The sequence below is a fragment of the Rhinoderma darwinii genome, chromosome 2, assembly GCF_050947455.1.
Source record: "Rhinoderma darwinii isolate aRhiDar2 chromosome 2, aRhiDar2.hap1, whole genome shotgun sequence".
In the NCBI taxonomy this organism is placed as follows: Eukaryota; Metazoa; Chordata; class Amphibia; order Anura; family Rhinodermatidae; genus Rhinoderma; species Rhinoderma darwinii.
In genome coordinates, this window is record NC_134688.1 from 327,817,603 (window position 1) to 327,842,171 (window position 24,569).

General features: G+C 41.6%; 97 pseudogenes; all 97 read right to left on the reverse strand.

Annotated features, from left to right (window-relative positions):
* Nucleotides 1–7: 7 nt before the first annotated feature.
* Nucleotides 8–126, reverse strand: LOC142745753 (5S ribosomal RNA; annotated as a pseudogene).
* Nucleotides 127–752: 626 nt separating this feature from the next.
* Nucleotides 753–871, reverse strand: LOC142746457 (5S ribosomal RNA; annotated as a pseudogene).
* Nucleotides 872–938: 67 nt separating this feature from the next.
* LOC142746347 (5S ribosomal RNA) lies at nt 939–1,057 on the reverse strand (annotated as a pseudogene).
* Nucleotides 1,058–1,497: 440 nt separating this feature from the next.
* LOC142746491 (5S ribosomal RNA) lies at nt 1,498–1,616 on the reverse strand (annotated as a pseudogene).
* Nucleotides 1,617–1,683: 67 nt separating this feature from the next.
* Nucleotides 1,684–1,802, reverse strand: LOC142743870 (5S ribosomal RNA; annotated as a pseudogene).
* A 67-nt stretch (nt 1,803–1,869) lies between these two features.
* Nucleotides 1,870–1,988, reverse strand: LOC142746387 (5S ribosomal RNA; annotated as a pseudogene).
* A 67-nt stretch (nt 1,989–2,055) lies between these two features.
* Nucleotides 2,056–2,174, reverse strand: LOC142744570 (5S ribosomal RNA; annotated as a pseudogene).
* Nucleotides 2,175–2,241: 67 nt separating this feature from the next.
* LOC142743998 (5S ribosomal RNA) lies at nt 2,242–2,360 on the reverse strand (annotated as a pseudogene).
* Nucleotides 2,361–2,416: 56 nt separating this feature from the next.
* On the reverse strand, nt 2,417–2,535 carry LOC142745924 (5S ribosomal RNA; annotated as a pseudogene).
* Nucleotides 2,536–2,602: 67 nt separating this feature from the next.
* LOC142743831 (5S ribosomal RNA) lies at nt 2,603–2,721 on the reverse strand (annotated as a pseudogene).
* A 67-nt stretch (nt 2,722–2,788) lies between these two features.
* On the reverse strand, nt 2,789–2,907 carry LOC142745061 (5S ribosomal RNA; annotated as a pseudogene).
* A 66-nt stretch (nt 2,908–2,973) lies between these two features.
* LOC142746615 (5S ribosomal RNA) lies at nt 2,974–3,092 on the reverse strand (annotated as a pseudogene).
* Nucleotides 3,093–3,159: 67 nt separating this feature from the next.
* Nucleotides 3,160–3,278, reverse strand: LOC142744897 (5S ribosomal RNA; annotated as a pseudogene).
* Nucleotides 3,279–3,716: 438 nt separating this feature from the next.
* Nucleotides 3,717–3,835, reverse strand: LOC142747382 (5S ribosomal RNA; annotated as a pseudogene).
* An 86-nt stretch (nt 3,836–3,921) lies between these two features.
* On the reverse strand, nt 3,922–4,040 carry LOC142744246 (5S ribosomal RNA; annotated as a pseudogene).
* Nucleotides 4,041–4,107: 67 nt separating this feature from the next.
* On the reverse strand, nt 4,108–4,226 carry LOC142746837 (5S ribosomal RNA; annotated as a pseudogene).
* Nucleotides 4,227–4,665: 439 nt separating this feature from the next.
* LOC142744734 (5S ribosomal RNA) lies at nt 4,666–4,784 on the reverse strand (annotated as a pseudogene).
* A 67-nt stretch (nt 4,785–4,851) lies between these two features.
* On the reverse strand, nt 4,852–4,970 carry LOC142744621 (5S ribosomal RNA; annotated as a pseudogene).
* Nucleotides 4,971–5,037: 67 nt separating this feature from the next.
* LOC142746665 (5S ribosomal RNA) lies at nt 5,038–5,156 on the reverse strand (annotated as a pseudogene).
* Nucleotides 5,157–5,410: 254 nt separating this feature from the next.
* LOC142744247 (5S ribosomal RNA) lies at nt 5,411–5,529 on the reverse strand (annotated as a pseudogene).
* A 67-nt stretch (nt 5,530–5,596) lies between these two features.
* LOC142746398 (5S ribosomal RNA) lies at nt 5,597–5,715 on the reverse strand (annotated as a pseudogene).
* A 67-nt stretch (nt 5,716–5,782) lies between these two features.
* On the reverse strand, nt 5,783–5,901 carry LOC142744571 (5S ribosomal RNA; annotated as a pseudogene).
* Nucleotides 5,902–5,968: 67 nt separating this feature from the next.
* LOC142745038 (5S ribosomal RNA) lies at nt 5,969–6,087 on the reverse strand (annotated as a pseudogene).
* Nucleotides 6,088–6,143: 56 nt separating this feature from the next.
* On the reverse strand, nt 6,144–6,262 carry LOC142747167 (5S ribosomal RNA; annotated as a pseudogene).
* Nucleotides 6,263–6,329: 67 nt separating this feature from the next.
* On the reverse strand, nt 6,330–6,448 carry LOC142747031 (5S ribosomal RNA; annotated as a pseudogene).
* Nucleotides 6,449–6,515: 67 nt separating this feature from the next.
* On the reverse strand, nt 6,516–6,634 carry LOC142745584 (5S ribosomal RNA; annotated as a pseudogene).
* Nucleotides 6,635–6,701: 67 nt separating this feature from the next.
* Nucleotides 6,702–6,820, reverse strand: LOC142745835 (5S ribosomal RNA; annotated as a pseudogene).
* Nucleotides 6,821–6,886: 66 nt separating this feature from the next.
* LOC142745754 (5S ribosomal RNA) lies at nt 6,887–7,005 on the reverse strand (annotated as a pseudogene).
* Nucleotides 7,006–7,896: 891 nt separating this feature from the next.
* Nucleotides 7,897–8,015, reverse strand: LOC142744248 (5S ribosomal RNA; annotated as a pseudogene).
* A 67-nt stretch (nt 8,016–8,082) lies between these two features.
* On the reverse strand, nt 8,083–8,201 carry LOC142746839 (5S ribosomal RNA; annotated as a pseudogene).
* Nucleotides 8,202–8,641: 440 nt separating this feature from the next.
* On the reverse strand, nt 8,642–8,760 carry LOC142745214 (5S ribosomal RNA; annotated as a pseudogene).
* A 67-nt stretch (nt 8,761–8,827) lies between these two features.
* On the reverse strand, nt 8,828–8,946 carry LOC142745796 (5S ribosomal RNA; annotated as a pseudogene).
* A 440-nt stretch (nt 8,947–9,386) lies between these two features.
* On the reverse strand, nt 9,387–9,505 carry LOC142746492 (5S ribosomal RNA; annotated as a pseudogene).
* A 67-nt stretch (nt 9,506–9,572) lies between these two features.
* LOC142746410 (5S ribosomal RNA) lies at nt 9,573–9,691 on the reverse strand (annotated as a pseudogene).
* Nucleotides 9,692–9,758: 67 nt separating this feature from the next.
* Nucleotides 9,759–9,877, reverse strand: LOC142746423 (5S ribosomal RNA; annotated as a pseudogene).
* A 67-nt stretch (nt 9,878–9,944) lies between these two features.
* LOC142744572 (5S ribosomal RNA) lies at nt 9,945–10,063 on the reverse strand (annotated as a pseudogene).
* Nucleotides 10,064–10,130: 67 nt separating this feature from the next.
* LOC142745040 (5S ribosomal RNA) lies at nt 10,131–10,249 on the reverse strand (annotated as a pseudogene).
* Nucleotides 10,250–10,491: 242 nt separating this feature from the next.
* LOC142747032 (5S ribosomal RNA) lies at nt 10,492–10,610 on the reverse strand (annotated as a pseudogene).
* A 67-nt stretch (nt 10,611–10,677) lies between these two features.
* On the reverse strand, nt 10,678–10,796 carry LOC142746762 (5S ribosomal RNA; annotated as a pseudogene).
* Nucleotides 10,797–10,863: 67 nt separating this feature from the next.
* On the reverse strand, nt 10,864–10,982 carry LOC142746435 (5S ribosomal RNA; annotated as a pseudogene).
* A 67-nt stretch (nt 10,983–11,049) lies between these two features.
* On the reverse strand, nt 11,050–11,168 carry LOC142746011 (5S ribosomal RNA; annotated as a pseudogene).
* A 67-nt stretch (nt 11,169–11,235) lies between these two features.
* LOC142745516 (5S ribosomal RNA) lies at nt 11,236–11,354 on the reverse strand (annotated as a pseudogene).
* Nucleotides 11,355–11,421: 67 nt separating this feature from the next.
* LOC142746789 (5S ribosomal RNA) lies at nt 11,422–11,540 on the reverse strand (annotated as a pseudogene).
* Nucleotides 11,541–11,607: 67 nt separating this feature from the next.
* On the reverse strand, nt 11,608–11,726 carry LOC142745651 (5S ribosomal RNA; annotated as a pseudogene).
* A 67-nt stretch (nt 11,727–11,793) lies between these two features.
* Nucleotides 11,794–11,912, reverse strand: LOC142745726 (5S ribosomal RNA; annotated as a pseudogene).
* A 67-nt stretch (nt 11,913–11,979) lies between these two features.
* Nucleotides 11,980–12,098, reverse strand: LOC142745041 (5S ribosomal RNA; annotated as a pseudogene).
* Nucleotides 12,099–12,351: 253 nt separating this feature from the next.
* LOC142745543 (5S ribosomal RNA) lies at nt 12,352–12,470 on the reverse strand (annotated as a pseudogene).
* A 67-nt stretch (nt 12,471–12,537) lies between these two features.
* On the reverse strand, nt 12,538–12,656 carry LOC142744099 (5S ribosomal RNA; annotated as a pseudogene).
* Nucleotides 12,657–12,723: 67 nt separating this feature from the next.
* LOC142744644 (5S ribosomal RNA) lies at nt 12,724–12,842 on the reverse strand (annotated as a pseudogene).
* A 67-nt stretch (nt 12,843–12,909) lies between these two features.
* Nucleotides 12,910–13,028, reverse strand: LOC142747090 (5S ribosomal RNA; annotated as a pseudogene).
* Nucleotides 13,029–13,095: 67 nt separating this feature from the next.
* Nucleotides 13,096–13,214, reverse strand: LOC142744425 (5S ribosomal RNA; annotated as a pseudogene).
* Nucleotides 13,215–13,281: 67 nt separating this feature from the next.
* LOC142743965 (5S ribosomal RNA) lies at nt 13,282–13,400 on the reverse strand (annotated as a pseudogene).
* Nucleotides 13,401–13,467: 67 nt separating this feature from the next.
* Nucleotides 13,468–13,586, reverse strand: LOC142744130 (5S ribosomal RNA; annotated as a pseudogene).
* Nucleotides 13,587–13,653: 67 nt separating this feature from the next.
* LOC142746447 (5S ribosomal RNA) lies at nt 13,654–13,772 on the reverse strand (annotated as a pseudogene).
* A 67-nt stretch (nt 13,773–13,839) lies between these two features.
* On the reverse strand, nt 13,840–13,958 carry LOC142744088 (5S ribosomal RNA; annotated as a pseudogene).
* Nucleotides 13,959–14,025: 67 nt separating this feature from the next.
* LOC142745155 (5S ribosomal RNA) lies at nt 14,026–14,144 on the reverse strand (annotated as a pseudogene).
* A 253-nt stretch (nt 14,145–14,397) lies between these two features.
* LOC142747827 (5S ribosomal RNA) lies at nt 14,398–14,516 on the reverse strand (annotated as a pseudogene).
* A 67-nt stretch (nt 14,517–14,583) lies between these two features.
* On the reverse strand, nt 14,584–14,702 carry LOC142747386 (5S ribosomal RNA; annotated as a pseudogene).
* A 67-nt stretch (nt 14,703–14,769) lies between these two features.
* On the reverse strand, nt 14,770–14,888 carry LOC142745701 (5S ribosomal RNA; annotated as a pseudogene).
* A 67-nt stretch (nt 14,889–14,955) lies between these two features.
* On the reverse strand, nt 14,956–15,074 carry LOC142746459 (5S ribosomal RNA; annotated as a pseudogene).
* Nucleotides 15,075–15,141: 67 nt separating this feature from the next.
* On the reverse strand, nt 15,142–15,260 carry LOC142747851 (5S ribosomal RNA; annotated as a pseudogene).
* Nucleotides 15,261–15,327: 67 nt separating this feature from the next.
* Nucleotides 15,328–15,446, reverse strand: LOC142746121 (5S ribosomal RNA; annotated as a pseudogene).
* A 67-nt stretch (nt 15,447–15,513) lies between these two features.
* LOC142746499 (5S ribosomal RNA) lies at nt 15,514–15,632 on the reverse strand (annotated as a pseudogene).
* A 67-nt stretch (nt 15,633–15,699) lies between these two features.
* On the reverse strand, nt 15,700–15,818 carry LOC142745544 (5S ribosomal RNA; annotated as a pseudogene).
* A 67-nt stretch (nt 15,819–15,885) lies between these two features.
* On the reverse strand, nt 15,886–16,004 carry LOC142744100 (5S ribosomal RNA; annotated as a pseudogene).
* Nucleotides 16,005–16,071: 67 nt separating this feature from the next.
* LOC142745825 (5S ribosomal RNA) lies at nt 16,072–16,190 on the reverse strand (annotated as a pseudogene).
* A 67-nt stretch (nt 16,191–16,257) lies between these two features.
* LOC142746797 (5S ribosomal RNA) lies at nt 16,258–16,376 on the reverse strand (annotated as a pseudogene).
* Nucleotides 16,377–16,443: 67 nt separating this feature from the next.
* Nucleotides 16,444–16,562, reverse strand: LOC142744426 (5S ribosomal RNA; annotated as a pseudogene).
* A 67-nt stretch (nt 16,563–16,629) lies between these two features.
* LOC142743977 (5S ribosomal RNA) lies at nt 16,630–16,748 on the reverse strand (annotated as a pseudogene).
* A 238-nt stretch (nt 16,749–16,986) lies between these two features.
* Nucleotides 16,987–17,105, reverse strand: LOC142745521 (5S ribosomal RNA; annotated as a pseudogene).
* Nucleotides 17,106–17,172: 67 nt separating this feature from the next.
* LOC142744143 (5S ribosomal RNA) lies at nt 17,173–17,291 on the reverse strand (annotated as a pseudogene).
* Nucleotides 17,292–17,358: 67 nt separating this feature from the next.
* Nucleotides 17,359–17,477, reverse strand: LOC142746914 (5S ribosomal RNA; annotated as a pseudogene).
* Nucleotides 17,478–17,544: 67 nt separating this feature from the next.
* LOC142744950 (5S ribosomal RNA) lies at nt 17,545–17,663 on the reverse strand (annotated as a pseudogene).
* Nucleotides 17,664–17,730: 67 nt separating this feature from the next.
* LOC142746470 (5S ribosomal RNA) lies at nt 17,731–17,849 on the reverse strand (annotated as a pseudogene).
* A 67-nt stretch (nt 17,850–17,916) lies between these two features.
* LOC142747853 (5S ribosomal RNA) lies at nt 17,917–18,035 on the reverse strand (annotated as a pseudogene).
* Nucleotides 18,036–18,102: 67 nt separating this feature from the next.
* On the reverse strand, nt 18,103–18,221 carry LOC142746122 (5S ribosomal RNA; annotated as a pseudogene).
* Nucleotides 18,222–18,288: 67 nt separating this feature from the next.
* LOC142746500 (5S ribosomal RNA) lies at nt 18,289–18,407 on the reverse strand (annotated as a pseudogene).
* Nucleotides 18,408–18,474: 67 nt separating this feature from the next.
* On the reverse strand, nt 18,475–18,593 carry LOC142745545 (5S ribosomal RNA; annotated as a pseudogene).
* A 67-nt stretch (nt 18,594–18,660) lies between these two features.
* LOC142744101 (5S ribosomal RNA) lies at nt 18,661–18,779 on the reverse strand (annotated as a pseudogene).
* A 67-nt stretch (nt 18,780–18,846) lies between these two features.
* Nucleotides 18,847–18,965, reverse strand: LOC142745942 (5S ribosomal RNA; annotated as a pseudogene).
* A 67-nt stretch (nt 18,966–19,032) lies between these two features.
* Nucleotides 19,033–19,151, reverse strand: LOC142746798 (5S ribosomal RNA; annotated as a pseudogene).
* A 67-nt stretch (nt 19,152–19,218) lies between these two features.
* Nucleotides 19,219–19,337, reverse strand: LOC142744212 (5S ribosomal RNA; annotated as a pseudogene).
* Nucleotides 19,338–19,404: 67 nt separating this feature from the next.
* Nucleotides 19,405–19,523, reverse strand: LOC142744325 (5S ribosomal RNA; annotated as a pseudogene).
* Nucleotides 19,524–19,761: 238 nt separating this feature from the next.
* Nucleotides 19,762–19,880, reverse strand: LOC142745524 (5S ribosomal RNA; annotated as a pseudogene).
* Nucleotides 19,881–19,947: 67 nt separating this feature from the next.
* Nucleotides 19,948–20,066, reverse strand: LOC142744144 (5S ribosomal RNA; annotated as a pseudogene).
* A 67-nt stretch (nt 20,067–20,133) lies between these two features.
* On the reverse strand, nt 20,134–20,252 carry LOC142746915 (5S ribosomal RNA; annotated as a pseudogene).
* A 67-nt stretch (nt 20,253–20,319) lies between these two features.
* On the reverse strand, nt 20,320–20,438 carry LOC142745466 (5S ribosomal RNA; annotated as a pseudogene).
* A 67-nt stretch (nt 20,439–20,505) lies between these two features.
* Nucleotides 20,506–20,624, reverse strand: LOC142747096 (5S ribosomal RNA; annotated as a pseudogene).
* Nucleotides 20,625–20,691: 67 nt separating this feature from the next.
* Nucleotides 20,692–20,810, reverse strand: LOC142744457 (5S ribosomal RNA; annotated as a pseudogene).
* A 67-nt stretch (nt 20,811–20,877) lies between these two features.
* Nucleotides 20,878–20,996, reverse strand: LOC142746084 (5S ribosomal RNA; annotated as a pseudogene).
* Nucleotides 20,997–21,063: 67 nt separating this feature from the next.
* Nucleotides 21,064–21,182, reverse strand: LOC142745931 (5S ribosomal RNA; annotated as a pseudogene).
* Nucleotides 21,183–21,249: 67 nt separating this feature from the next.
* LOC142745051 (5S ribosomal RNA) lies at nt 21,250–21,368 on the reverse strand (annotated as a pseudogene).
* A 67-nt stretch (nt 21,369–21,435) lies between these two features.
* Nucleotides 21,436–21,554, reverse strand: LOC142744146 (5S ribosomal RNA; annotated as a pseudogene).
* A 253-nt stretch (nt 21,555–21,807) lies between these two features.
* Nucleotides 21,808–21,926, reverse strand: LOC142744859 (5S ribosomal RNA; annotated as a pseudogene).
* Nucleotides 21,927–21,993: 67 nt separating this feature from the next.
* Nucleotides 21,994–22,112, reverse strand: LOC142746728 (5S ribosomal RNA; annotated as a pseudogene).
* Nucleotides 22,113–22,179: 67 nt separating this feature from the next.
* Nucleotides 22,180–22,298, reverse strand: LOC142745884 (5S ribosomal RNA; annotated as a pseudogene).
* A 67-nt stretch (nt 22,299–22,365) lies between these two features.
* On the reverse strand, nt 22,366–22,484 carry LOC142744089 (5S ribosomal RNA; annotated as a pseudogene).
* Nucleotides 22,485–24,569: the final 2,085 nt, after the last annotated feature.

Genomic DNA, 24,569 nt, shown 5'->3' on the forward strand with positions numbered 1-24,569 from the left:
AATAAAAAGTCAACCGCACCACGGATTCCCAGACAGTCTCCCACACTGGTACTAGCGAGGCCTTAAGATGTGTAACTTCTGCGATCTGACGAGAGCAGGCACATTAAGCTTAGAATGGCCATTGACATTAAAAGCCATAATCCATAGTCCTATTTAATCTACTGTGAAACAAAATCTAAACGACATAATAAAAAGGCAACCGCACCACGGATTCCCAGAAAGTCTCCCACACTGGTACTAGCAAGGCCTTAAGCTGTGTAACTTCTGCGATCTGACGAGTGCAGGCAAATTCAGCTTAGAATGGCCATTGATGTTAAATGCTTTAATCCATAGTCCTATTTAATCTATTGTGAAACAAAATCTAAACGACATAATAAAAAGCCGAACCGCACCACGGATTCCCTGACAGTCTCCCACACTGGTACTAGCGAGGCCTTAAGCTGTGTAACTACTGCGATCAGACAAGAGCAGGTACATGCAGCTTTGAATTGCAATTGACATTAAATGCTTTAATCCATAGTCCTTTTTAATCGATTGTGAAACAAAATCTAAACGACATAATAAAAAGTCAACCGCACCATGGATTCCCAGACAGTCTCTCACACTGGTACTAGCGAGGCCTTAAGCTGTGTAACTTCTGCGATCTGACGAGAGAAGGCACATTCAGCTTAGAATGGCCATTGACATTAAAAGCCTTAATCCATAGTCCTATTTAATCTACTGTGAAACAAAATCTAAACGACATAATAAAAAGTCAACCGCACCACGGATTCCCAGACAGTCTCCCACACTGATACTAGCGAGGCCTTAAGCTGTGTAACTTCTGCGATCTGACGAGAGCAGGGACATTCTGCTTAGAATGGCCATTGACATTAAATGCTTTAATCCATAGTCCTTTTTAATCGATTGTGAAACAAAATCTAAACAACATAATAAAAAGTCAACCGCACCACGGATTCCCAGAAAGTCTCCCACACTGGTACTAGCGAGGCCTTAAGCTGTGTAACTTCTGCGATCTGACGAGAGCAGGCAAATTCAGCATAGAATGGCCATTGATGTTAAATGCTTTAATCCATAGTCCTATTTAATCTATTGTGAAACAAAATCTAAACGACATAATAAAAAGCAGAACCGCACCACGGATTCCTTGACAGTCTCCCACACTGGTACTAGCGAGGCCTTAAGCTGTGTAACTGCTGCGATCTGACAAGAGAAGGCACATGCAGCTTTGAATTGCAATTGACATTAAATGCTTTAATCCATAGTCCTTTTTAATCGATTGTGAAACAAAATCTAAACGACATAATAAAAAGTCAACCACACCACGGATTCCCAGACAGTCTCTCACACTCGTACTAGCGAGGCCTTAAGCTGTGTAACTTCTGCGATCTGACGAGAGCAGGGACATTCATCTTAGAATGGCCATTGACAATAAATGCTTAAATCCATAGTCCATTTTAATCGATTGTGAAACAAAATCTAAACGACATAATAAAAATTCAACCACACCACGGATTCACAGACAGTCTCCCACACTGGTACTAGCGAGGCCTTAAGCTGTGTAACTTCTGCGTTCTGACGAGAGCAGGCACATTCAGCTTAGAATGGCTATTGACGTTAAATGCTTTAATCCATAGTCCTATTTAATCTATTGTGAAACATAATCTAAACGACATAATAAAAAGTCAACCGCACCACGGATTCCCAGACAGTCTCCCACATTGGTACTAGCGAGGCCTTAAGCTGTGTAACTTCTGCGATCTGACGAGAGCAGGCACATTCAGCTTAGAATGGCCATTGACATTAAATGCTTTAATCCATAGTCCTTTTTAATCTATTGTGAAACAAAATCTAAACGACATAATAAAAAGTCAACCGCACCACGGATTCCCAGACAGTCTCCCACACTGGTACTAGCGAGGCCTTAAGCTGTGTAACTTCTGCGATCTGACGAGAGCAGGCACATTCAGCTTAGAATGGCCATTGACATTAAATGCTTTAATCCATAGTCCTTTTTAATTGATTGTGAAACAAAATCTAAACGACATAATAAAAAGTCAACCGCACCACGGATTCCCAGACAGTCTCCCACACTGGTACTAGCGAGGCCTTAAACTGTGTAACTTCTGCGATCTGACGAGAGCAGGGACATTCAGCTTAGAATGGCCATTGACATTAAATGATTTAATCCATAGTCCTTTTTAATCGATTGTGAAACAAAATCTAAACGACATAATAAAAAGTCAACCGCACCACGGATTCCCAGACAGTCTCCCACACTGGTACTAGCGAGGCCTTAAGCTGTGTAACTTCTGCGATCTGACGAGAGCAGGGACATTCAGCTTAGAATGGCCATTGACGATAAATGTTTTAATCCATAGTCCTATTTAATCTATTGTGAAACAAAATCATAAAAAGTCAACCGCACCACGGATTCCCAGACAGTCTCCCACACTGGTACTAGCGAGGCGTTAAGCTGTTTAACTTCTGCGATCTAACGAGAGCATGCACATTCAGCTTAGAATGGCCATTGACATTAAATGCTTTAATCCATAGTCCTTTTTAATCGATTGTGAAACAAAATCTAAACGACATAATAAAAAGTCAACAGCACCACGGATTCCCAGACAGTCTCCCACACTGGTACTAGCGAGGCCTTAAGCTGTGTAACTTCTGCGATCTGACGAGAGCAGGCACATTCAGCTTAGAATGGCCATTGACATTAAAAGCCTTAATCCATAGTCCTATTTAATCTATTGTGAAACAAAATCTAAACAACATAATAAAAAGTCAACCGCACCACGGATTCCCAGACAGTCTCCCACACTGGTACTAGCGAGGCCTTAAGCTGTGTAACTTCTGCGATCTGACGAGAGCAGGCACATTCAGCTTAGAATGGCCATTGACATTAAATGCTTTAATCCATAGTCCTTTTTAATCGATTGTGAAACAAATCTAAACGACATAATAAAAAGTCAACCGCACCACGGATTCCCAGACAGTCTCCCACACTGATACTAGCGAGGCCTTAAGCTGTGTAACTTCTGCAATCTGACGAGAGCAGGGACATTCAGCTTAGAATGGCAACTGACATTAAATGTTTTAATCCATAGTCCTTTTTAATCGATTGTGAAACAAAATCTAAACAACATAATAAAAAGTTAACCGCACCACGGATTCCCAGACAGTCTCCCACACTGGTACTAGCGAGGCCTTAAGCTGTGTAACTTCTGCGATCTGACGAGAGCAGGAACATTCAGCTTAGAATGGCCATTGACGTTAAAAGCTTTAATCCATAGTCCTATTTAATCTATTGTGAAACAAAATCTAAACGACATAATAAAAAGTCAACTGCACCACAGATTACCAGACAGTCTCCCACAGTGGTACTAGCGAGGCCTTAAGCTGTGTAACTACTGCGATCTGACGAGAGCAGGCACATGCAGCTTTGAATTGCAATTGACATTAAATGCTTTAATCCATAGTCCTTTTTAATCGATTGTGAAACAAAATCTAAACGACATAATAAAAAGTCAACCGCACCACGGATTCCCAGAGAGTCTCTCACACTCGTACTAGCGAGGCCTTAGGCTGTGTAACTTCTGCGATCTGACGAGAGCAGGGACATTCATCTTAGAATGGCCATTGACAATAAATGCTTAAATCCATAGTCCATTTTAATCGATTGTGAAACAAATCTAAACGACATAATAAAAAGTCAACCGCACCACGGATTCCCAGACAGTCTCCCACACTGGTACTAGCGAGGCCTTAAGCTGTATAACTTCTGCGATCTGACGAGAGCAGGAACATTCAGCTTAGAATGGCCATTGACATTAAATGCTTTAAATGCTTTAAATGCTTTAATCCATAGTCCTTTTTAATCGATTGTGAAAGCAAAATCTAAACGACATAATAAAAAGTCAACCGCACCACGGATTCCCAGACAGTCTCCCACACTGGTACTAGCGAGGCCTTAAGCTGTGTAACTTCTGCGATCTGACGAGAGCAGGCACATTAAGCTTAGAATGGCCATTGACATTAAAAGCCATAATCCATAGTCCTATTTAATCTACTGTGAAACAAAATCTAAACGACATAATAAAAAGTCAACCGCACCACGGATTCCCAGAAAGTCTCCCACACTGGTACTAGCAAGGCCTTAAGCTGTGTAACTTCTGCGATCTGACGAGTGCAGGCAAATTCAGCTTAGAATGGCCATTGATGTTAAATGCTTTAATCCATAGTCCTATTTAATCTATTGTGAAACAAAATCTAAACGACATAATAAAAAGCCGAACCGCACCACGGATTCCCTGACAGTCTCCCACACTGGTACTAGCGAGGCCTTAAGCTGTGTAACTACTGCGATCAGACAAGAGCAGGCACATGCAGCTTTGAATTGCAATTGACATTAAATGCTTTAATCCATAGTCCTTTTTAATCGATTGTGAAACAAAATCTAAACAACATAATAAAAAGTCAACCGCACCACGGATTCCCAGACAGTCTCTCACACTCGTACTAGCGAGGCCTTAAGCTGTGTAACTTCTGCGATCTGACGAGAGCAGGGACATACATCTTAGAATGGCCATTGACAATAAATACTTAAATCCATAGTCCACTTTAATCGATTGTGAAACAAAATCTAAACGACATAATAAAAGTTAACCGCACCACGGATTCCCAGACAGTCTCCCACACTGGTACTAGCGAGGCCTTAAGCTGTGTAACTTCTGCGATCTGACGAGAGCAGGCACATTCAGCTTAGAATGGCCATTGACATTAAAAGCCTTAATCCATAGTCCTATTTAATCTACTGTGAAACAAAATCTAAACGACATAATAAAAAGTCAACCGCACCACGGATTCCCAGACAGTCTCCCACACTGATACTAGCGAGGCCTTAAGCTGTGTAACTTCTGCGATCTGACGAGAGCAGGCACATTCAGCTTAGAATGGCCATTGACATTAAATGCTTTAATCCATAGTCCTTTTTAATCGATTGTGAAACAAAATCTAAACAACATAATAAAAAGTCAACCGCACCACGGATTCCCAGAAAGTCTCCCACACTGGTACTAGCGAGGCCTTAAGCTGAGTAACGTCTGCGATCTGACGAGAGCAGGCAAATTCAGCTTAGAATGGCCATTGATGTTAAATGCTTTAATCCATAGTCCTATTTAATCTATTGTGAAACAAAATCTAAACGACATAATAAAAAGCCGAACCGCACCACGGATTCCTTGACAGTCTCCCACACTGGTACTAGCGAGGCCTTAAGCTGTGTAACTTCTGCGTTCTGACGAGAGCAGGCACATTCAGCTTAGAATGGCTATTGACGTTAAATGCTTTAATCCATAGTCCTATTTAATCTATTGTGAAACATAATCTAAACGACATAATGAAAAGTCAACCGCACCACGGATTCCCAGACAGTCTCCCACACTGGTACTAGCGAGGCCTTAAGCTGTGTAACTTCTGCGATCTGACGAGAGCAGGCACATTAAGCTTAGAATGGCCATTGACATTAAATGCTTTAATCCATAGTCCTTTTTAATCTATTGTGAAACAAAATCTAAACGACATAATAAAAAGTCAACCGCACCACGGATTCCCAGACAGTCTCCCACACTGGTACTAGCGAGGCCTTAAGCTGTGTAACTTCTGCGATCTGACGAGAGCAGGCACATTCAGCTTAGAATGGCCATTGACATTAAATGCTTTAATCCATAGTCCTTTTTAATCGATTGTGAAACAAAATCTAAACGACATAATAAAAAGTCAACCGCACCACGGATTCCCAGACAGTCTCCCACACTGGTACTAGCGAGGCCTTAAACTGTGTAACTTCTGCGATCTGACGAGAGCAGGGACATTCAGCTTAGAATGGCCATTGACATTAAATGCTTTAATCCATAGTCCTTTTTAATCGATTGTGAAACAAAATCTAAACGACATAATAAAAACTCAACCGCACCACGGATTCCCAGACAGTCTCCCACACTGGTACTAGCGAGGCCTTAAGCTGTGTAACTTCTGCGATCTGACGAGAGCAGGCACATTCAGCTTAGAATGGCCATTGACGTTAAATGTTTTAACCCATAGTCCTATTTAATCTATTGTGAAACAAAATCATAAAAAGTCAACCTCACCACGGATTCCCAGACAGTCTCCCACACTGGTACTAGCGAGGCGTTAAGCTGTTTAACTTCTGCGATCTAACGAGAGCATGCACATTCAGCTTAGAATGGCCATTGACATTAAGTGCTTTAATCCATAGTCCTTTTTAATCGATTGTGAAACAAAATCTAAACGACATAATAAAAAGTCAACCACACCACGGATTCCCAGACAGTCTCTCACACTCGTACTAGCGAGGCCTTAAGCTGTGTAACTTCTGCGATCTGACGAGAGCAGGCACATTCAGCTTAGAATGGCCATTGACGTTAAATGCTTTAATCCATAGTACTATTTCATCTATTGTGAAACAAAATCTAAACGACATAATAAAAAGTCAACCGCACCACGGATTCCCAGACAGTCACCCACACTGGTACTAGCGAGGCGTTAAGCTGTGTAACTTCTGCGATCTGACGAGAGCAGGCACATTCAGCTTAGAATGGCCATTGACATTAAAAGCCTTAATCCATAGTCCTATTTAATCTATTGTGAAACAAAATCTAAACAACATAATAAAAAGTCAACCACACCACGGATTCCCAGACAGTCTCCCACACTGGTACTAGCGAGGCCTTAAGCTGTGTAACTTCTGCGATCTGACGAAAGCAGGGACATTCAGCTTAGAATGGCCATTGACATTAAATGCTTTAATCCATAGTCCTTTTTAATCGATTGTGAAACAAATCTAAACGACATAATAAAAAGTCAACCGCACCACGGATTCCCAGACATTCTCCCACACTGGTACTAGCGAGGCCTTAAGCTGTATAACTTCTGCGATCTGACGAGAGCAGGAACATTCAGCTTAGAATGGCCATTGACATTAAATGCTTTAAATGCTTTAAATGCTTTAAAGAGGCTCTGTCACCAGATTTTGCAGCCCCTATCTGCTATTGCAGCAGATAGGCGCTGCAATGTAGATTACAGTAACGTTTTTATTTTTAAAAAACGAGCATTTTTGGCCAAGTTATGACCATTTTCGTATTTATGCAAATGAGGCTTGCAAAAGTACAACTGGGCGTGTTGAAAAGTAAAAGTACAACTGGGCGTGTATTATGTGCGTACATCGGGGCGTGTTTACTTCTTTTACTAGCTGGGCGTTGTGTATAGAAGTGTCATCCACTTCTCTTCACAACGCCCAGCTTCTGGCAGTGCAGCACTGTGACGTCACTCACAGGTCCTGCATCGTGTCGGCACCAGAGGCTACAGATGATTCTGCAGCAGCATCGGCGTTTGCAGGTAAGTCAATGTAGCTACTTACCTGCAAATGCTGATGCTGCTGCAGAATCAACTGTAGCCTCTGGTGCCGACACGATGCAGGACCCTGTGAGTGACGTCACAGTGCTGCACTGCCAGAAGCTGGGCGTTGTGAAGAGAAGTGGATGATACTTCTATACACAACGCCCAGCTAGTAATAGTAGTAAACACGCCCCGATGTACGCACATAATACACGCCCAGTTGTACTTTTACTTTTCAACACGCCCAGTTGTACTTTTGCAAGCCTCATTTGCATAAATACGAAAATGGTCATAACTTGGCCAAAAATGCTCGTTTTTTAAAAATAAAAACGTTACTGTAATCTACATTGCAGCGCCGATCTGCTGCAATAGCAGATAGGGGCTGCAAAATCTGGTGACAGAGCCTCTTTAAATGCTTTAATCCATAGTCCTTTTTAATCGATTGTGAAACAAAATCTAAACGACATAATAAAAAGTCAACCGCACCACGGATTCCCAGACAGTCTCCCACACTGGTACTAGCGAGGCCTTAAGCTGTGTAACTTCTGCGATCTGACGAGAGCAGGCACATTAAGCTTAGAATGGCCATTGACATTAAAAGCCATAATCCATAGTCCTATTTAATCTACTGTGAAACAAAATCTAAACGACATAATAAAAAGTCAACCGCACCACGGATTCCCAGAAAGTCTCCCACACTGGTACTAGCAAGGCCTTAAGCTGTGTAACTTCTGCGATCTGACGAGTGCAGGCAAATTCAGCTTAGAATGGCCATTGATGTTAAATTCTTTAATCCATAGTCCTATTTAATCTATTGTGAAACAAAATCTAAACGACATAATAAAAAGCCGAACCGCACCACGGATTCCCTGACAGTCTCCCACACTGGTACTAGCGAGGCCTTAAGCTGTGTAACTACTGCGATCAGACAAGAGCAGGCACATGCAGCTTTGAATTGCAATTGACATTAAATGCTTTAATCCATAGTCCTTTTTAATCGATTGTGAAACAAAATCTAAACAACATAATAAAAAGTCAACCGCACCACGGATTCCCAGACAGTCTCTCACACTCGTACTAGCGAGGCCTTAAGCTGTGTAACTTCTGCGATCTGACGAGAGCAGGGACATACATCTTAGAATGGCCATTGACATTAAAAGCCTTAATCCATAGTCCTATTTAATCTACTGTGAAACAAAATCTAAACGACATAATAAAAAGTCAACCGCACCACGGATTCCCAGACAGTCTCCCACACTGATACTAGCGAGGCCTTAAGCTGTGTAACTTCTGCGATCTGACGAGAGCAGGGACATTCAGCTTAGAATGGCCATTGACATTAAATGCTTTAATCCATAGTCCTTTTTAATCGATTGTGAAACAAAATCTAAACAACATAATAAAAAGTCAACCGCACCACGGATTCCCAGAAAGTCTCCCACACTGGTACTAGCGAGGCCTTAAGCTGAGTAACTTCTGCGATCTGACGAGAGCAGGCAAATTCAGCTTAGAATGGCCATTGATGTTAAATGCTTTAATCCATAGTCCTATTTAATCTATTGTGAAACAAAATCTAAACGACATAATAAAAAGCCGAACCGCACCACGGATTCCTTGACAGTCTCCCACACTGGTACTAGCGAGGCCTTAAGCTGTGTAACTGCTGCGATCTGACAAGAGAAGGCACATGCAGCTTTGAATTGCAATTGACATTAAATGCTTTAATCCATAGTCCTTTTTAATCGATTGTGAAACAAAATCTAAACGACATAATAAAAAGTCAACCACACCACGGATTCCCAGACAGTCTCTCACACTCGTACTAGCGAGGCCTTAAGCTGTGTAACTTCTGCGATCTGACGAGAGCAGGGACATTCATCTTAGAATGGCCATTGACAATAAATGCTTAAATCCATAGTCCATTTTAATCGATTGTGAAACAAAATCTAAACGACATAATAAAAATTCAACCACACCACGGATTCACAGACAGTCTCCCACACTGGTACTAGCGAGGCCTTAAGCTGTGTAACTTCTGCGTTCTGACGAGAGCAGGCACATTCAGCTTAGAATGGCTATTGACGTTAAATGCTTTAATCCATAGTCCTATTTAATCTATTGTGAAACATAATCTAAACGACATAATAAAAAGTCAACCGCACCACGGATTCCCAGACAGTCTCCCACACTGGTACTAGCGAGGCCTTAAGCTGTGTAACTTCTGCGATCTGACGAGAGCAGGCACATTCAGCTTAGAATGGCCATTGACATTAAATGCTTTAATCCATAGTCCTTTTTAATCTATTGTGAAACAAAATCTAAACGACATAATAAAAAGTCAACCGCACCACGGATTCCCAGACAGTCTCCCACACTGGTACTAGCGAGGCCTTAAGCTGTGTAACTTCTGCGATCTGACGAGAGCAGGCACATTCAGCTTAGAATGGCCATTGACATTAAATGCTTTAATCCATAGTCCTTTTTAATCGATTGTGAAACAAAATCTAAACGACATAATAAAAAGTCAACCGCACCACGGATTCCCAGACAGTCTCCCACACTGGTACTAGCGAGGCCTTAAACTGTGTAACTTCTGCGATCTGACGAGAGCAGGGACATTCAGCTTAGAATGGCCATTGACATTAAATGCTTTAATCCATAGTCCTTTTTAATCGATTGTGAAACAAAATCTAAACGACATAATAAAAACTCAACCGCACCACGGATTCCCAGACAGTCTCCCACACTGGTACTAGCGAGGCCTTAAGCTGTGTAACTTCTGCGATCTGACGAGAGCAGGCACATTCAGCTTAGAATGGCCATTGACGTTAAATGTTTTAATCCATAGTCCTATTTAATCTATTGTGAAACAAAATCATAAAAATTCAACCTCACCACGGATTCCCAGACAGTCTCCCACACTGGTACTAGCGAGGCGTTAAGCTGTTTAACTTCTGCGATCTAACGAGAGCATGCACATTCAGCTTAGAATGGCCATTGACATTAAATGCTTTAATCCATAGTCCTTTTTAATCGATTGTGAAACAAAATCTAAACGACATAATAAAAAGTCAACCACACCACGGATTCCCAGACAGTCTCTCACACTCGTACTAGCGAGGCCTTAAGCTGTGTAACTTCTGCGATCTGACGAGAGCAGGCACATTCAGCTTAGAATGGCCATTGACGTTAAATGCTTTAATCCATAGTACTATTTCATCTATTGTGAAACAAAATCTAAACGACATAATAAAAAGTCAACCGCACCACGGATTCCCAGACAGTCACCCACACTGGTACTAGCGAGGCGTTAAGCTGTGTAACTTCTGCGATCTGACAAGAGCAGGCACATTCAGCTTAGAATGGCCATTGACATTAAATGCTTTAATCCATAGTCCTTTTTAATCGATTGTGAAACAAAATCTAAACGACATAATAAAAAGTCAACCGCACCACGGATTCCCAGACAGTCTCCCACACTGGTACTAGCGAGGCCTTAAGCTGTGTAACTTCTGCGATCTGACGAGAGCAGGCACATTCAGCTTAGAATGGCCATTGACATTAAAAGCCTTAATCAATAGTCCTATTTAATCTATTGTGAAACAAAATCTAAACGACATAATAAAAATTCAACCGCACCACGGATTCCCAAACAGTCTCCCACACTGGTACTAGCGAGGCCTTAAGCTGTGTAACTTCTGCATTCTGACGAGAGCAGGAACATTCAGCTTAGAATGGCCATTGACGTTAAATGCTTTAATCCATAGTCCTATTTAATCTATTGTGAAACAAAATCTAAACGACATAATAAAAATTCAACCACACCACGGATTCCCAGACAGTCTCCCACACCGGTACTAGCGAGGCCTTAAGCTGTGTAACTTCTGCGTTCTGACGAGAGCAGGCACATTCAGCTTAGAATGGCTATTGACGTTAAATGTTTTAATCCATAGTCCTATTTAATCTATTGTGAAACATAATCTAAACGACATAATAAAAAGTCAACCGCACCACGGATTCCCCGACAGTCTCCCACACTGGTACTAGCGAGGCCTTAAGCTGTGTAACTTCTGCGATCTGACGAGAGAAGGCACATTCAGCTTAGAATGGCCATTGACATCAAATGCTTTAATCCATAGTCCTTTTTAATCTATTGTGAAACAAAATCTAAACGACATAATAAAAATACAACCGCACCACGGATTCCCAGACAGTCTCCCACACTGGTACTAGCGAGGCCTTAAGCTGTGTAACTTCTGCGATCTGACGAGAGCAGGCACATTCAGCTTAGAATGGCCATTGACGTTAAATGTTTTAATCCATAGTCCTATTTAATCTATTGTGAAACAAAATCTAAACGAAATAATAAAAAGTCAACCGCACCACGGATTCCCAGACAGTCTCCCACACTGGTACTAGCGAGGCATTAAGCTGTTTAACTTCTGCGATCTAACGAGAGCATGCACATTCAGCTTAGAATGGCCATTGACATTAAATGCTTTAATCCATAGTCCTTTTTAATCGATTGTGAAACAAAATCTAAACGACATAATAAAAACTCAACCGCACCACGGATTCCCAGACAGTCTCCCACACTGGTACTAGCGAGGCCTTAAGCTGTGTAACTTCTGCGATCTGACGAGAGCAGGCACATTCAGCTTAGAATGGCCATTGACGTTAAATGTTTTAATCCATAGTCCTATTTAATCTATTGTGAAACAAAATCTAAACGAAATAATAAAAAGTCAACCGCACCATGGATTCCCAAACAGTCTCCCACACTGGTACTAGCGAGGCGTTAAGCTGTTTAACTTCTGCAATCTAACAAGAGCATGCACTTTCAGCTTAGAATGGCCATTGACATTAAATACTTTAATCCATAGTCCTTTTTAATCGATTGTGAAACAAAATCTAAACAACATAATAAAAAGTCAACCGCACCACGGATTCCCAGACAGTCTCCCACACTGGTACTAGCGAGGACTTAAGCTATGTAACTTCTGCGTTCTGACGAGAGCAGGCACATTCAGCTTAGAATGGCCATTGACGTTAAATGCTTTAATCCATAGTCCTTTTTAATCGATTGTGAAACAAAATCTAAACGACATAATAAAAAGTCAACCGCACCACGGATTCCCAGACAGTCTCCCACACTGGTACTAGCGAGGCCTTAAGCTGAGTAACTTCTGCGATCTGACGAGAGCAGGCACATTCAGCTTAGAATGGCCATTGACATCAAATGCTTTAATCCATAGTCCTTTTTAATCGATTGTGAAACAAAATCTAAACGACATAATAAAAAGTCAACAGCACCACGGATTCCCAGACAGTCTCCCACACTGGTACTAGCGAGGCCTTAAGCTGTGTAATTTCTGCGATCTGACGAGAGCAGGGACATTCAGCTTAGAATGGCCATTGACATTAAATGCTTTAATCTATAGTCCTTTTTAATCGATTGTGAAACAAAATCTAAACGACATAATAAAAATTCAACCGCACAACGGATTCCGAGACAGTCTCCCACATTGGTACTAGCGAGGCCTTAAGCTGGGTAACTTCTGCGATCTGACGAGAGCAGGTGCATTCAGCTTAGAATGGCCATTGACATTAAATGCTTTAATCCATAGTCCTTTTTAATCGATTGTGAAACAAAATCTAAACGACATAATAAAAAGTCAACCGCACCACGGATTCCCAGACAGTCTCCCACACTAATACTAGCGAGGCCTTAAGCTGTGTAACTTCTGCGATCTGACGAGAGCAGGCACATTCAGCTTAGAATGGCCATTGACATTAAATGCTTTAATCCATAGTCCTTTTTAATCGATTGTGAAACAAAATCTAAACGACATAATAAAAAGTCAACCGCACCACGGATTCCCAGACAGTCTCCCACACTGGTACTAGCGAGGCCTTAAGCTGTGTAACTTCTGCGTTCTGACGAGAGCAGGCACATTCAGCTTAGAATGGCCATTGACGTTAAATGCTTTAATCCATAGTCCTATTTAATCTATTGTGAAACAAAATCTAAACGACATAATAAAAAGTCAACCGCACCACGGATTCCCAGACAGTCTCCCACACTGGTACTAGCGAGGCCTTAAGCTATGTAACTTCTGCGTTCTGACGAGAGCAGGAACATTCAGCTTAGAATGGCCATTGACATTAAATGCTTTAATCCATAGTCCTTTTTAATCGATTGTGAAACAAAATCTAAACGACATAATAAAAAGTCAACCGCACCACGGATTCCCAGACAGTCTCCCACACTGGTACTAGCGAGGCCTTAAGCTGTGTAACTTCTGCGATCTGACGAGAGCAGGCACATTCAGCTTAGAATGGCCATTGACATTAAAAGCTTTAATCCATAGTCCTATTTAATCTATTGTGAAACAAAATCTAAACAACATTATAAAAAGTCAACCGCACCACGGATTCCCAGACAGTCTCCCACACTGGTACTAGCGAGGCCTTAAGCTATGTAACTTCTGCGTTCTGACGAGAGCAGGCACATTCAGCTTAGAATGGCCATTGACATTAAATGCTTTAATCCATAGTCCTTTTTAATCGATTGTGAAACAAAATCTAAACGACATAATAAAAATTCAACCGCACCACGGATTCCTAGACAGTCTCCCACACTGGTACTAGCGAGGCCTTAAGCTGTGTAACTTCTGCGATCTGACGAGAGCAGGTACATTCAGCTTAGAATGGCCATTGACGTTAAATGTTTTAATCCATAGTCCTATTTAATCTATTGTGAAACAAAATCTAAACGAAATAATAAAAAGTCAACCGCACCATGGATTCCCAAACAGTCTCCCACACTGGTACTAGCGAGGCGTTAAGCTGTTTAACTTCTGCAATCTAACAAGAGCATGCACTTTCAGCTTAGAATGGCCATTGACATTAAATGCTTTAATCCATAGTCCTTTTTAATCGATTGTGAAACAAAATCTAAACGACATAATAAAAAGTCAACCGCACCACGGATTCCCAGACAGTCTCCCACGCCGGTACTAGCGAGGCCTTAAGCTGTGTAACTTCTGCGATCTGACGAGAGCAGGCACATTCAGCTTAGAATGGCCATTGACATTAAAAGCCTTAATCCATAGTCCTATTTAATCTATTGTGAAACAAAATCTAAACAACATAATAAAAAGTCAACCGCACCACGGATTCCCAGACAGTCTCCCACACTGGTACTAGCGAGGCCTTAAGCTGTGTAACTTCTGCGATCTGACGAGAGCAGGAACATTCAGCTTAGAATGGCCATTGACGTTAAATGCTTTAATCCATAGTCCTATTTAATCTATTGTGATACAAAATCTAAACGACATAATAAAAAGTCAACCGCACCACGGATTCCCAGACAGTCACCCATACTGGTACTAGCGAGGCGTTAAGCTGTGTAACTTCTGCGATCTAACGAGAGCAGGCACATTCAGCTTAGAATGGCCATTGACATTAAATGCTTTAATCCATAGTCCTTTTTAATCGATTGTGAAACAAAATCTAAACAACATAATAAAAAGTCAACCGCACCACGGATTCCCAGACAGTCTCCCACACTGGTACTAGCGAGGCCTTAAGCTGTGTAACTTCTGCGATCTGACGAGAGCAGGCACATTCAGCTTAGAATGGCCATTGACATTAAAAGCCTTAATCCATAGTCCTATTTAATCTATTGTGAAACAAAATCTAAACAACATAATAAAAAGTCAACCGCACCACAGATTCCCAGACAGTCTCCCACACTGGTACTAGCGAGGCCTTAAGCTGTGTAACTTCTGCGATCTGATGAGAGCAGGCACATTCAGCTTAGAATGGCCATTGACATTAAAAGCCTTAATCCATAGTCCTATTTAATCTATTGTGAAACAAAATCTAAACCACATAATAAAAAGTCAACCGCACCACGCATTCCCTGACAGTCTCCCACACTGGTACCAGCGAGGCCTTAAGCTGTGTAACTTCTGCGATCTGACGAGAGCAGGGACATTCAGCTTAGAATGGCCATTGACATTAAAGGCTTTAATCCATAGTCCTTTTTAATCGATTGTGAAACAAAATCTAAACGACATAATAAAAACTCAACCGCACCACGGATTCCCAGACAGTCTCCCACACTGGTACTAGCGAGGCCTTAAGCTGTGTAACTTCTGCGATCTGACGAGAGCAGGCACATTCAGCTTAGAATGGACATTGACATTAAAAGCCTTAATCCATAGTCCTATTTAATCTATTGTGAAACAAAATCTAAACAACATAATAAAAAGTCAACCGCACCACGGATTCCCAGACAGTCTCCCACACTGGTACTAGCGAGGACTTAAGCTATGTAACTTCTGCGTTCTGACGAGAGCAGGCACATTCAGCTTAGAATGGCCATTGACGTTAAATGCTTTAATCCATAGTCCTTTTTAATCGATTGTGAAACAAAATCTAAACGACATAATAAAAAGTCAACCGCACCACGGATTCCCAGACAGTCTCCCACACTGGTACTAGCGAGGCCTTAAGCTGAGTAACTTCTGCGATCTGACGAGAGCAGGCACATTCAGCTTAGAATGGCCATTGACATCAAATGCTTTCATCCATAGTCCTTTTTAATCGATTGTGAAACAAAATCTAAACGACATAATAAAAAGTCAACAGCACCACGGATTCCCAGACAGTCTCCCACACTGGTACTAGCGAGGCCTTAAGCTGTGTAACTTCTGCGATCTGACGAGAGCAGGGACATTCAGCTTAGAATGGCCATTGACATTAAATGCTTTAATCTATAGTCCTTTTTAATCGATTGTGAAACAAAATCTAAACGACATAATAAAAATTCAACCGCACAACGGATTCCGAGACAGTCTCCCACACTGGTACTAGCGAGGCCTTAAGCTGGGTAACTTCTGCGATCTGACGAGAGCAGGTGCATTCAGCTTAGAATGGCCATTGACATTAAATGCTTTAATCCATAGTCCTTTTTAATCGATTGTGAAACAAAATCTAAACGACATAATAAAAAGTCAACCGCACCACGGATTCCCAGACAGTCTCCCACACTAATACTAGCGAGGCCTTAAGCTGTGTAACTTCTGCGATCTGACGAGAGCAGGCACATTCAGCTTAGAATGGCCATTGACATTAAATGCTTTAATCCATAGTCCTTTTTAATCGATTGTGAAACAAAATCTAAACGACAAAATAAAAAGTCAACCGCACCACGGATTCCCAGACAGTCTCCCACACTGGTACTAGCGAGGCCTTAAGCTGTGTAACTTCTGCGTTCTGACGAGAGCAGGCACATTCAGCTTAGAATGGCCATTGACGTTAAATGCTTTAATCCATAGTCCTATTTAATCTATTGTGAAACAAAATCTAAACGACATAATAAAAAGTCAACCGCACAGTCTCCCACACTGGTACTAGCGAGGCCTTAAGCTGTGTAATTTCTGCGATCTGACGAGAGCAGGCACATTCAGCTTAGAATGGCCATTGACATTAAATGCTTTAATCCATAGTCCTTTTTAATCGATTGTGAAACAAAATCTAAACGACATAATAAAAAGTCAACCGCACCACGGATTCCCAGACAGTCTCCCACACTGGTACTAGCGAGGCCTTAAGCTGTGTAACTTCTGCGATCTGACGAGAGTAGGCACATTCAGCTTAGAATGGCCATTGACATTAAATGCTTAAATCCATAGTCCTTTTTAATCGATTGTGAAACAAAATCTAAACGACATAATAAAAAGTCAACCGCACCACGGATTCCCAGACAGTCTCCCACACTGGTACTAGCGAGGCCTTAAGCTGTGTAACTTCTGCGATCTGACGAGAGCAGGGACATTCAGCTTAGAATGGCTATTGACATTAAATGCTTTAATCCATAGTCCTTTTTAATCGATTGTGAAACAAAATCTAAACGACATAATAAGAATTCAACCGCACCACGGATTCCCAGACAGTCTCCCACACTGGTACTAGCGAGGCGTTAAGCTGTGTAACTTCTGCGATCTGACGAGAGCAGGCACATTCAGCTTAGAATGGCCATTGACATTAAAAGCCTTAATCCACAGTCCTATTTAATCTATTGTGAAACAAAATCTAAACAACATAATAAAAAGTCAACTGCACCACGGATTCCCAGACAGTCTCCCACACTGGTACTAGCGAGGCCTTCAGCTGTGTAACTTCTGCGATCTAACGAGAGCAGGCACATTCAGCTTAGAATGGCCATTGACATTAAATGCTTTAATCCATAGTCCTTTTTAATCGATTGTGAAACAAAATCTAAACAACATAATAAAAAGTCAACCGCACCACGGATTCCCAGACAGTCTCCCACACTGGTACTAGCGAGGCCTTAAGCTGTGTAACTTCTGCGATCTGACGAGAGCAGGCACATTCAGCTTAGAATGGCCATTGACATTAAAAGCCTTAATCCATAGTCCTATTTAATCTATTGTGAAACAAAATCTAAACAACATAATAAAAAGTCAACCGCACCACAGATTCCCAGACAGTCTCCCACACTGGTACTAGCGAGGCCTTAAGCTGTGTAACTTCTGCGATCTGATGAGAGCAGGCACATTCAGCTTAGAATGGCCATTGACATTAAAAGCCTTAATCCATAGTCCTATTTAATCTATTGTGAAACAAAATCTAAACAACATAATAAAAAGTCAACCGCACCACGCATTCCCTGACAGTCTCCCACACTGGTACCAGCGAGGCCTTAAGCTGTGTAACTTCTGCGATCTGACGAGAGCAGGGACATTCAGCTTAGAATGGCCATTGACATTAAAGGCTTTAATCCATAGTCCTTTTTAATCGATTGTGAAACAAAATCTAAACGACATAATAAAAACTCAACCGCACCACGGATTCCCAGACAGTCTCCCACACTGGTACTAGCGAGGCCTTAAGCTGTGTAACTTCTGCGATCTGACGAGAGCAGGCACATTCAGCTTAGAATGGACATTGACATTAAAAGCCTTAATCCATAGTCCTATTTAATCTATTGTGAAACAAAATCTAAACAACATAATAAAAAGTCAACCGCACCACGGATTCCCAGACAGTCTCCCACACTGGTACTAGCGAGGACTTAAGCTATGTAACTTCTGCGTTCTGACGAGAGCAGGCACATTCAGCTTAGAATGGCCATTGACGTTAAATGCTTTAATCCATAGTCCTTTTTAATCGATTGTGAAACAAAATCTAAACGACATAATAAAAAGTCAACCGCACCACGGATTCCCAGACAGTCTCCCACACTGGTACTAGCGAGGCCTTAAGCTGAGTAACTTCTGCGATCTGACGAGAGCAGGCACATTCAGCTTAGAATGGCCATTGACATCAAATGCTTTAATCCATAGTCCTTTTTAATCGATTGTGAAACAAAATCTAAACGACATAATAAAAAGTCAACAGCACCACGGATTCCCAGACAGTCTCCCACACTGGTACTAGCGAGGCCTTAAGCTGTGTAACTTCTGCGATCTGACGAGAGCAGGGACATTCAGCTTAGAATGGCCATTGACATTAAATGCTTTAATCTATAGTCCTTTTTAATCGATTGTGAAACAAAATCTAAACGACATAATAAAAATTCAACCGCACAACGGATTCCGAGACAGTCTCCCACACTGGTACTAGCGAGGCCTTAAGCTGGGTAACTTCTGCGATCTGACGAGAGCAGGTGCATTCAGCTTAGAATGGCCATTGACATTAAATGCTTTAATCCATAGTCCTTTTTAATCGATTGTGAAACAAAATCTAAACGACATAATAAAAGGTCAACCGCACCACGGATTCCCAGACAGTCTCCCACACTAATACTAGCGAGGCCTTAAGCTGTGTAACTTCTGCGATCTGACGAGAGCAGGCACATTCAGCTTAGAATGGCCATTGACATTAAATGCTTTAATCCATAGTCCTTTTTAATCGATTGTGAAACAAAATCTAAACGACAAAATAAAAAGTCAACCGCACCACGGTTTCCCAGACAGTCTCCCACACTGGTACTAGCGAGGCCTTAAGCTGTGTAACTTCTGCGTTCTGACGAGAGCAGGCACATTCAGCTTAGAATGGCCATTGACGTTAAATGCTTTAATCCATAGTCCTATTTAATCTATTGTGAAACAAAATCTAAACGACATAATAAAAAGTCAACCGCACAGTCTCCCACACTGGTACTAGCGAGGCCTTAAGCTGTGTAATTTCTGCGATCTGACGAGAGCAGGCACATTCAGCTTAGAATGGCCATTGACATTAAATGCTTTAATCCATAGTCCTTTTTAATCGATTGTGAAACAAAATCTAAACGACATAATAAAAAGTCAACCGCACCACGGATTCCCAGACAGTCTCCCACACTGGTACTAGCGAGGCCTTAAGCTGTGTAACTTCTGCGATCTGACGAGAGTAGGCACATTCAGCTTAGAATGGCCATTGACATTAAATGCTTAAATCCATAGTCCTTTTTAATCGATTGTGAAACAAAATCTAAACGACATAATAAAAAGTCAACCGCACCACGGATTCCCAGACAGTCTCCCACACTGGTACTAGCGAGGCCTTAAGCTGTGTAACTTCTGCGATCTGACGAGAGCAGGGACATTCAGCTTAGAATGGCTATTGACATTAAATGCTTTAATCCATAGTCCTTTTTAATCGATTGTGAAACAAAATCTAAACGACATAATAAGAATTCAACCGCACCACGGATTCCCAGACAGTCTCCCACACTGGTACTAGCGAGGCGTTAAGCTGTGTAACTTCTGCGATCTGACGAGAGCAGGCACATTCAGCTTAGAATGGCCATTGACATTAAAAGCCTTAATCCACAGTCCTATTTAATCTATTGTGAAACAAAATCTAAACAACATAATAAAAAGTCAACTGCACCACGGATTCCCAGACAGTCTCCCACACTGGTACTAGCGAGGCCTTAAGCTGTGTAACTTCTGCGATCTGTCGAGAGCAGGGACATTCAGCTTAGAATGGCCATTGACATTAAATTCTTTAATCCATAGTCCTTTTTAATCGATTGTGAAACAAAATCTAAACGACATAATAAAAATTCAACCGCACCACGGATTCCCAGACAGTCTCCCACACTGGTACTAGCGAGGCCTTAAGCTGTGTAACTTCTGCGTTCTGACTAGATCAGGCACATTCAGCTTAGAATGGCCATTGACGTTAAATGTTTTAATCCATAGTACTATTTAATCTATTGTGAAACAAAATCTAAACGACATAATAAAAAGTCAACCGTACCACGGATTCCCAGACAGTCTCCCACACTGGTACTAGCGAGGCCTTAAGCTGTGTAACTTCTGCGATCTGACGAGAGCAGGCACATTCAGCTTAGAATGGCCATTGACATTAAAAGCTTTAATCCATAGTCCTATTTAATCTATTGTGAAACAAAATCTAAACGACATAATAAAAATTTAACCGCACCACGGATTCCCAGACAGTCTCCCACACTGGTACTAGCGAGGCCTTAAGCTGTGTAACTTCTGCGATCTGACGAGAGCAGGCACATTCAGCTTAGAATGGCCATTGACATTAAATGCTTTAATCCATAGTCCTTTTTAATCGATTGTGAAACAAAATCTAAACGACATAATAAAAATTCAACCGCTCCACGGATTCCCAGACAGTCTCCCACACTGGTACTAGCGAGGCCTTAAGCTGTGTAACTTCTGCGATCTGACGAGAGCAGGCACATTCAGCTTAGAATGGCCATTGACATTAAATGCTTTAATCCATAGTCCTTTTTAATCGATTGTAAAACAAAATCTAAACGACATAATAAAAAGTCAACCGCACCACTGATTCCCAGACAGTCTCCCACACTGGTACTAGCGAGGCCTTAAGCTGTGTAACTTCTGCGATCTGACGAGAGCAGGGACATTCAGCTTAGAATGGCCATTGACATTAAATGCTTTAATCCATAGTCCTTTTTAATCGATTGTGAAACAAAATCTAAACGACATAATAAAAAGTCAACCGCACCACGGATTCCCAGACAGTCTCCCACACTGGTACTAGCGAGGCCTTAAGCTGTGTAACTTCTGCGATCTGACGAGAGCAGGGACATTCAGCTTAGAATGGCTATTGACATTAAATGCTTTAATCCATAGTCCTTTTTAATCGATTGTGAAACAAAATCTAAACGACATAATAAGACTTCAACCGCACCACGGATTCCCAGACAGTCTCCCACACTGGTACTAGCGAGGCGTTAAGCTGTGTAACTTCTGCGATCTGACGAGAGCAAGCACATTCAGCTTAGAATGGCCATTGACATTAAAACCCTTAATCCACAGTCCTATTTAATCTATTGTGAAACAAAATCTAAACAACATAATAAAAAGTCAACTGCACCACGGATTCCCAGACAGTCTCCCACACTGGTACTAGCGAGGCCTTAAGCTGCGTAACTTCTGCGATCTGACGAGAGCAGGGACATTCAGCTTAGAATGGCCATTGACATTAAATTCTTTAATCCATAGTCCTTTTTAATCGATTGTGAAACAAAATCTAAACGACATAATAAAAATTCAACCGCACCACGGATTCCCAGACAGTCTCCCACACTGGTACTAGCGAGGCGTTAAGCTGTTTAACTTCTGCGATCTAACGAGAGCATGCACATTCAGCTTAAAATGGCCATTGACATTAAATGCTTTAATCCATAGTCCTTTTTAATCGATTGTGAAACAAAATCTAAATGACATAATAAAAAGTCAACCGCACCACGGATTCCCAGACAGCCTCCCACACTGGTACTAGCGAGGACTTAAGCTGTGTAACTTCTGCGATCTGACGAGAGCAGGCACATTCAGCTTAGAATGGCCATTGACATTAAAAGCTTTAATCCATAGTCCTATTTAATCTATTGTGAAACAAAATCTAAACAACATTATAAAAAGTCAACCGCACCACGGATTCCCAGACAGTCTCCCACACTGGTACTAGCGAGGCCTTAAGCTATGTAACTTCTGCGTTCTGACGAGAGCAGGCACATTCAGCTTAGAATGGCCATTGACATTAACCGGTTAAGGACTAGGCTGTTTTACAGCTAAATGACCAGAGCAAATTTCACAATTTTGCTATGCGCTTCTTTAGATGACTATAACTCAGCAGGTGAATAAAGTTCATCTTTGAATTTTACACTCTTTTTAAAGGACAGATAGGGCTTTGTTTTAGTGGCATTTGTCAGTATATATAATTATTTTTTTTTTCTCTAAAGTGGGCAAAATTGGAAAAAAATGCAAGAATTTAACAATTGCGTCGGTTTATGCTAGCATTTTTCACACACGGTATAGACCACGGTCAAAATTCATCTCCTTTCACATTCTTCCACTTCTCCCGTGCATGGGGATACCAAATATGTGAGCCTTATTCACTGTGCGGGCATGTGCCAGGGCTTGGCATAAAAGGAGGCTTTTTGGCCTTTTCGGTCCAGGAATTTTGCATTTGATTTTATAGCCGTATACTGTTTTCTGGGGGGCCTAATGCTGCTGAAACATTAGAAACACCCCATAAATGACTTCATTCACACAAGTAGACCCCACAAGGTTTCCTTCAAGGGGTTTATCATATTTTTAGCAAGTCCAGTTTTCTTCTGAAAGTTTCTTGAATAAGATGGAACAAAATAAAATCAGCACTTTTTTAGCAAATGCGTCAGTTTAGGCTAGCATTTTTCACACACGGTATAGACCACGGTCAAAATTCATCTCCTTTCACATTCTTCCACTTCTCCCGTGCATGGGGATACCAAATATGTGAGCCTTATTCACTGTGCGGGCATGTGCCAGGGCTTGGCATAAAAGGAGGCTTTTTGGCCTTTTCGGTCCAGGAATTTTGCATTTGATTTTAGAGCCGTATACTGTTTTCTGGGGGGCCTAATGCTGCTGAAACATTAGAATCACCCCATAAATGACTTCATTTACACAAGTAGACCCCACAAGGTTTCCTTCAAGGGGTTTATCATATTTTTAGCAAGTCCAGTTTTCTTCTGAAAGTTTCTTGAATAAGATGGAACAAAATAAAATCAGCACTTTTTTAGCAAATGCGTCAGTTTAGGCTAGTATTTTTCACACACGGTATAGTCCACGGACAAAATGAATCTCCTTTCACATTCTTCCACTTCTCCCGTGCATGGGGATACCAAATATGTGTGCCTTATTCGCTGTGCGGGCATGTGCCAGGGCTTGGCATAAAAGGAGGCTTTTTGGCCTTTTCGGTCCAGGAATTTTGCATTTGATTTTAGAGCCGCATACTGTTTTCTGGGGGGCCTAATGCTGCTGAAACATTAGAAACACCCCATAAATGACTTCATTCACACAAGTAGACCCCACAAGGTTTCCTTCAAGGGGTTTATCATATTTTTAGACAGTCCAGTTTTCTTCTGAAAGTTTCTTGAATAAGATGGAACAAAATAAAATCAGCACTTTTTTAGCAAATGCGTCAGTTTAGGCTAGCATTTTTCACACACGGTATAGACCACGGTCAAAATTCATCTCCTTTCACATTCTTCCACTTCTCCCGTGCATGGGGATACCAAATATGCGTGCCTTATTTACTGTGCGGGCATGTGCCAGGGCTTGGCATAAAAGGAGGCTTTTTGGTCCAGGAATTTTGCATTTGATTTTAGAGCCGCATACTGTTTTCTGGGGGGTGTAATGCTGCTGAAACATTAGAATCACCCCATAAATGACTTCATTCGCACAAGTAGACCCCACAAGGTTTCCTTCAAGGGGTTTATCATATTTTTAGACAGTCCAGTTTTCTTCTGAAAGTTTCTTGAATAAGATGGAACAAAATAAAATCAGCACTTTTTTAGCAAATGCGTCAGTTTAGGCTAGCATTTTTCACACACGGTATAGACCACGGTCAAAATTCATCTCCTTTCACATTCTTCCACTTCTCCCGTGCATGGGGATACCAAATATGTGTGCCTTATTTACTGTGCGGGCATGTGCCAGGGCTTGGCATAAAAGGAGGCTTTTTGGTCCAGGAATTTTGCATTTGATTTTAGAGCCGCATACTGTTTTCTGGGGGGTGTAATGCTGCTGAAACATTAGAATCACCCCATAAATGACTTCATTCGCACAAGTAGACCCCACAAG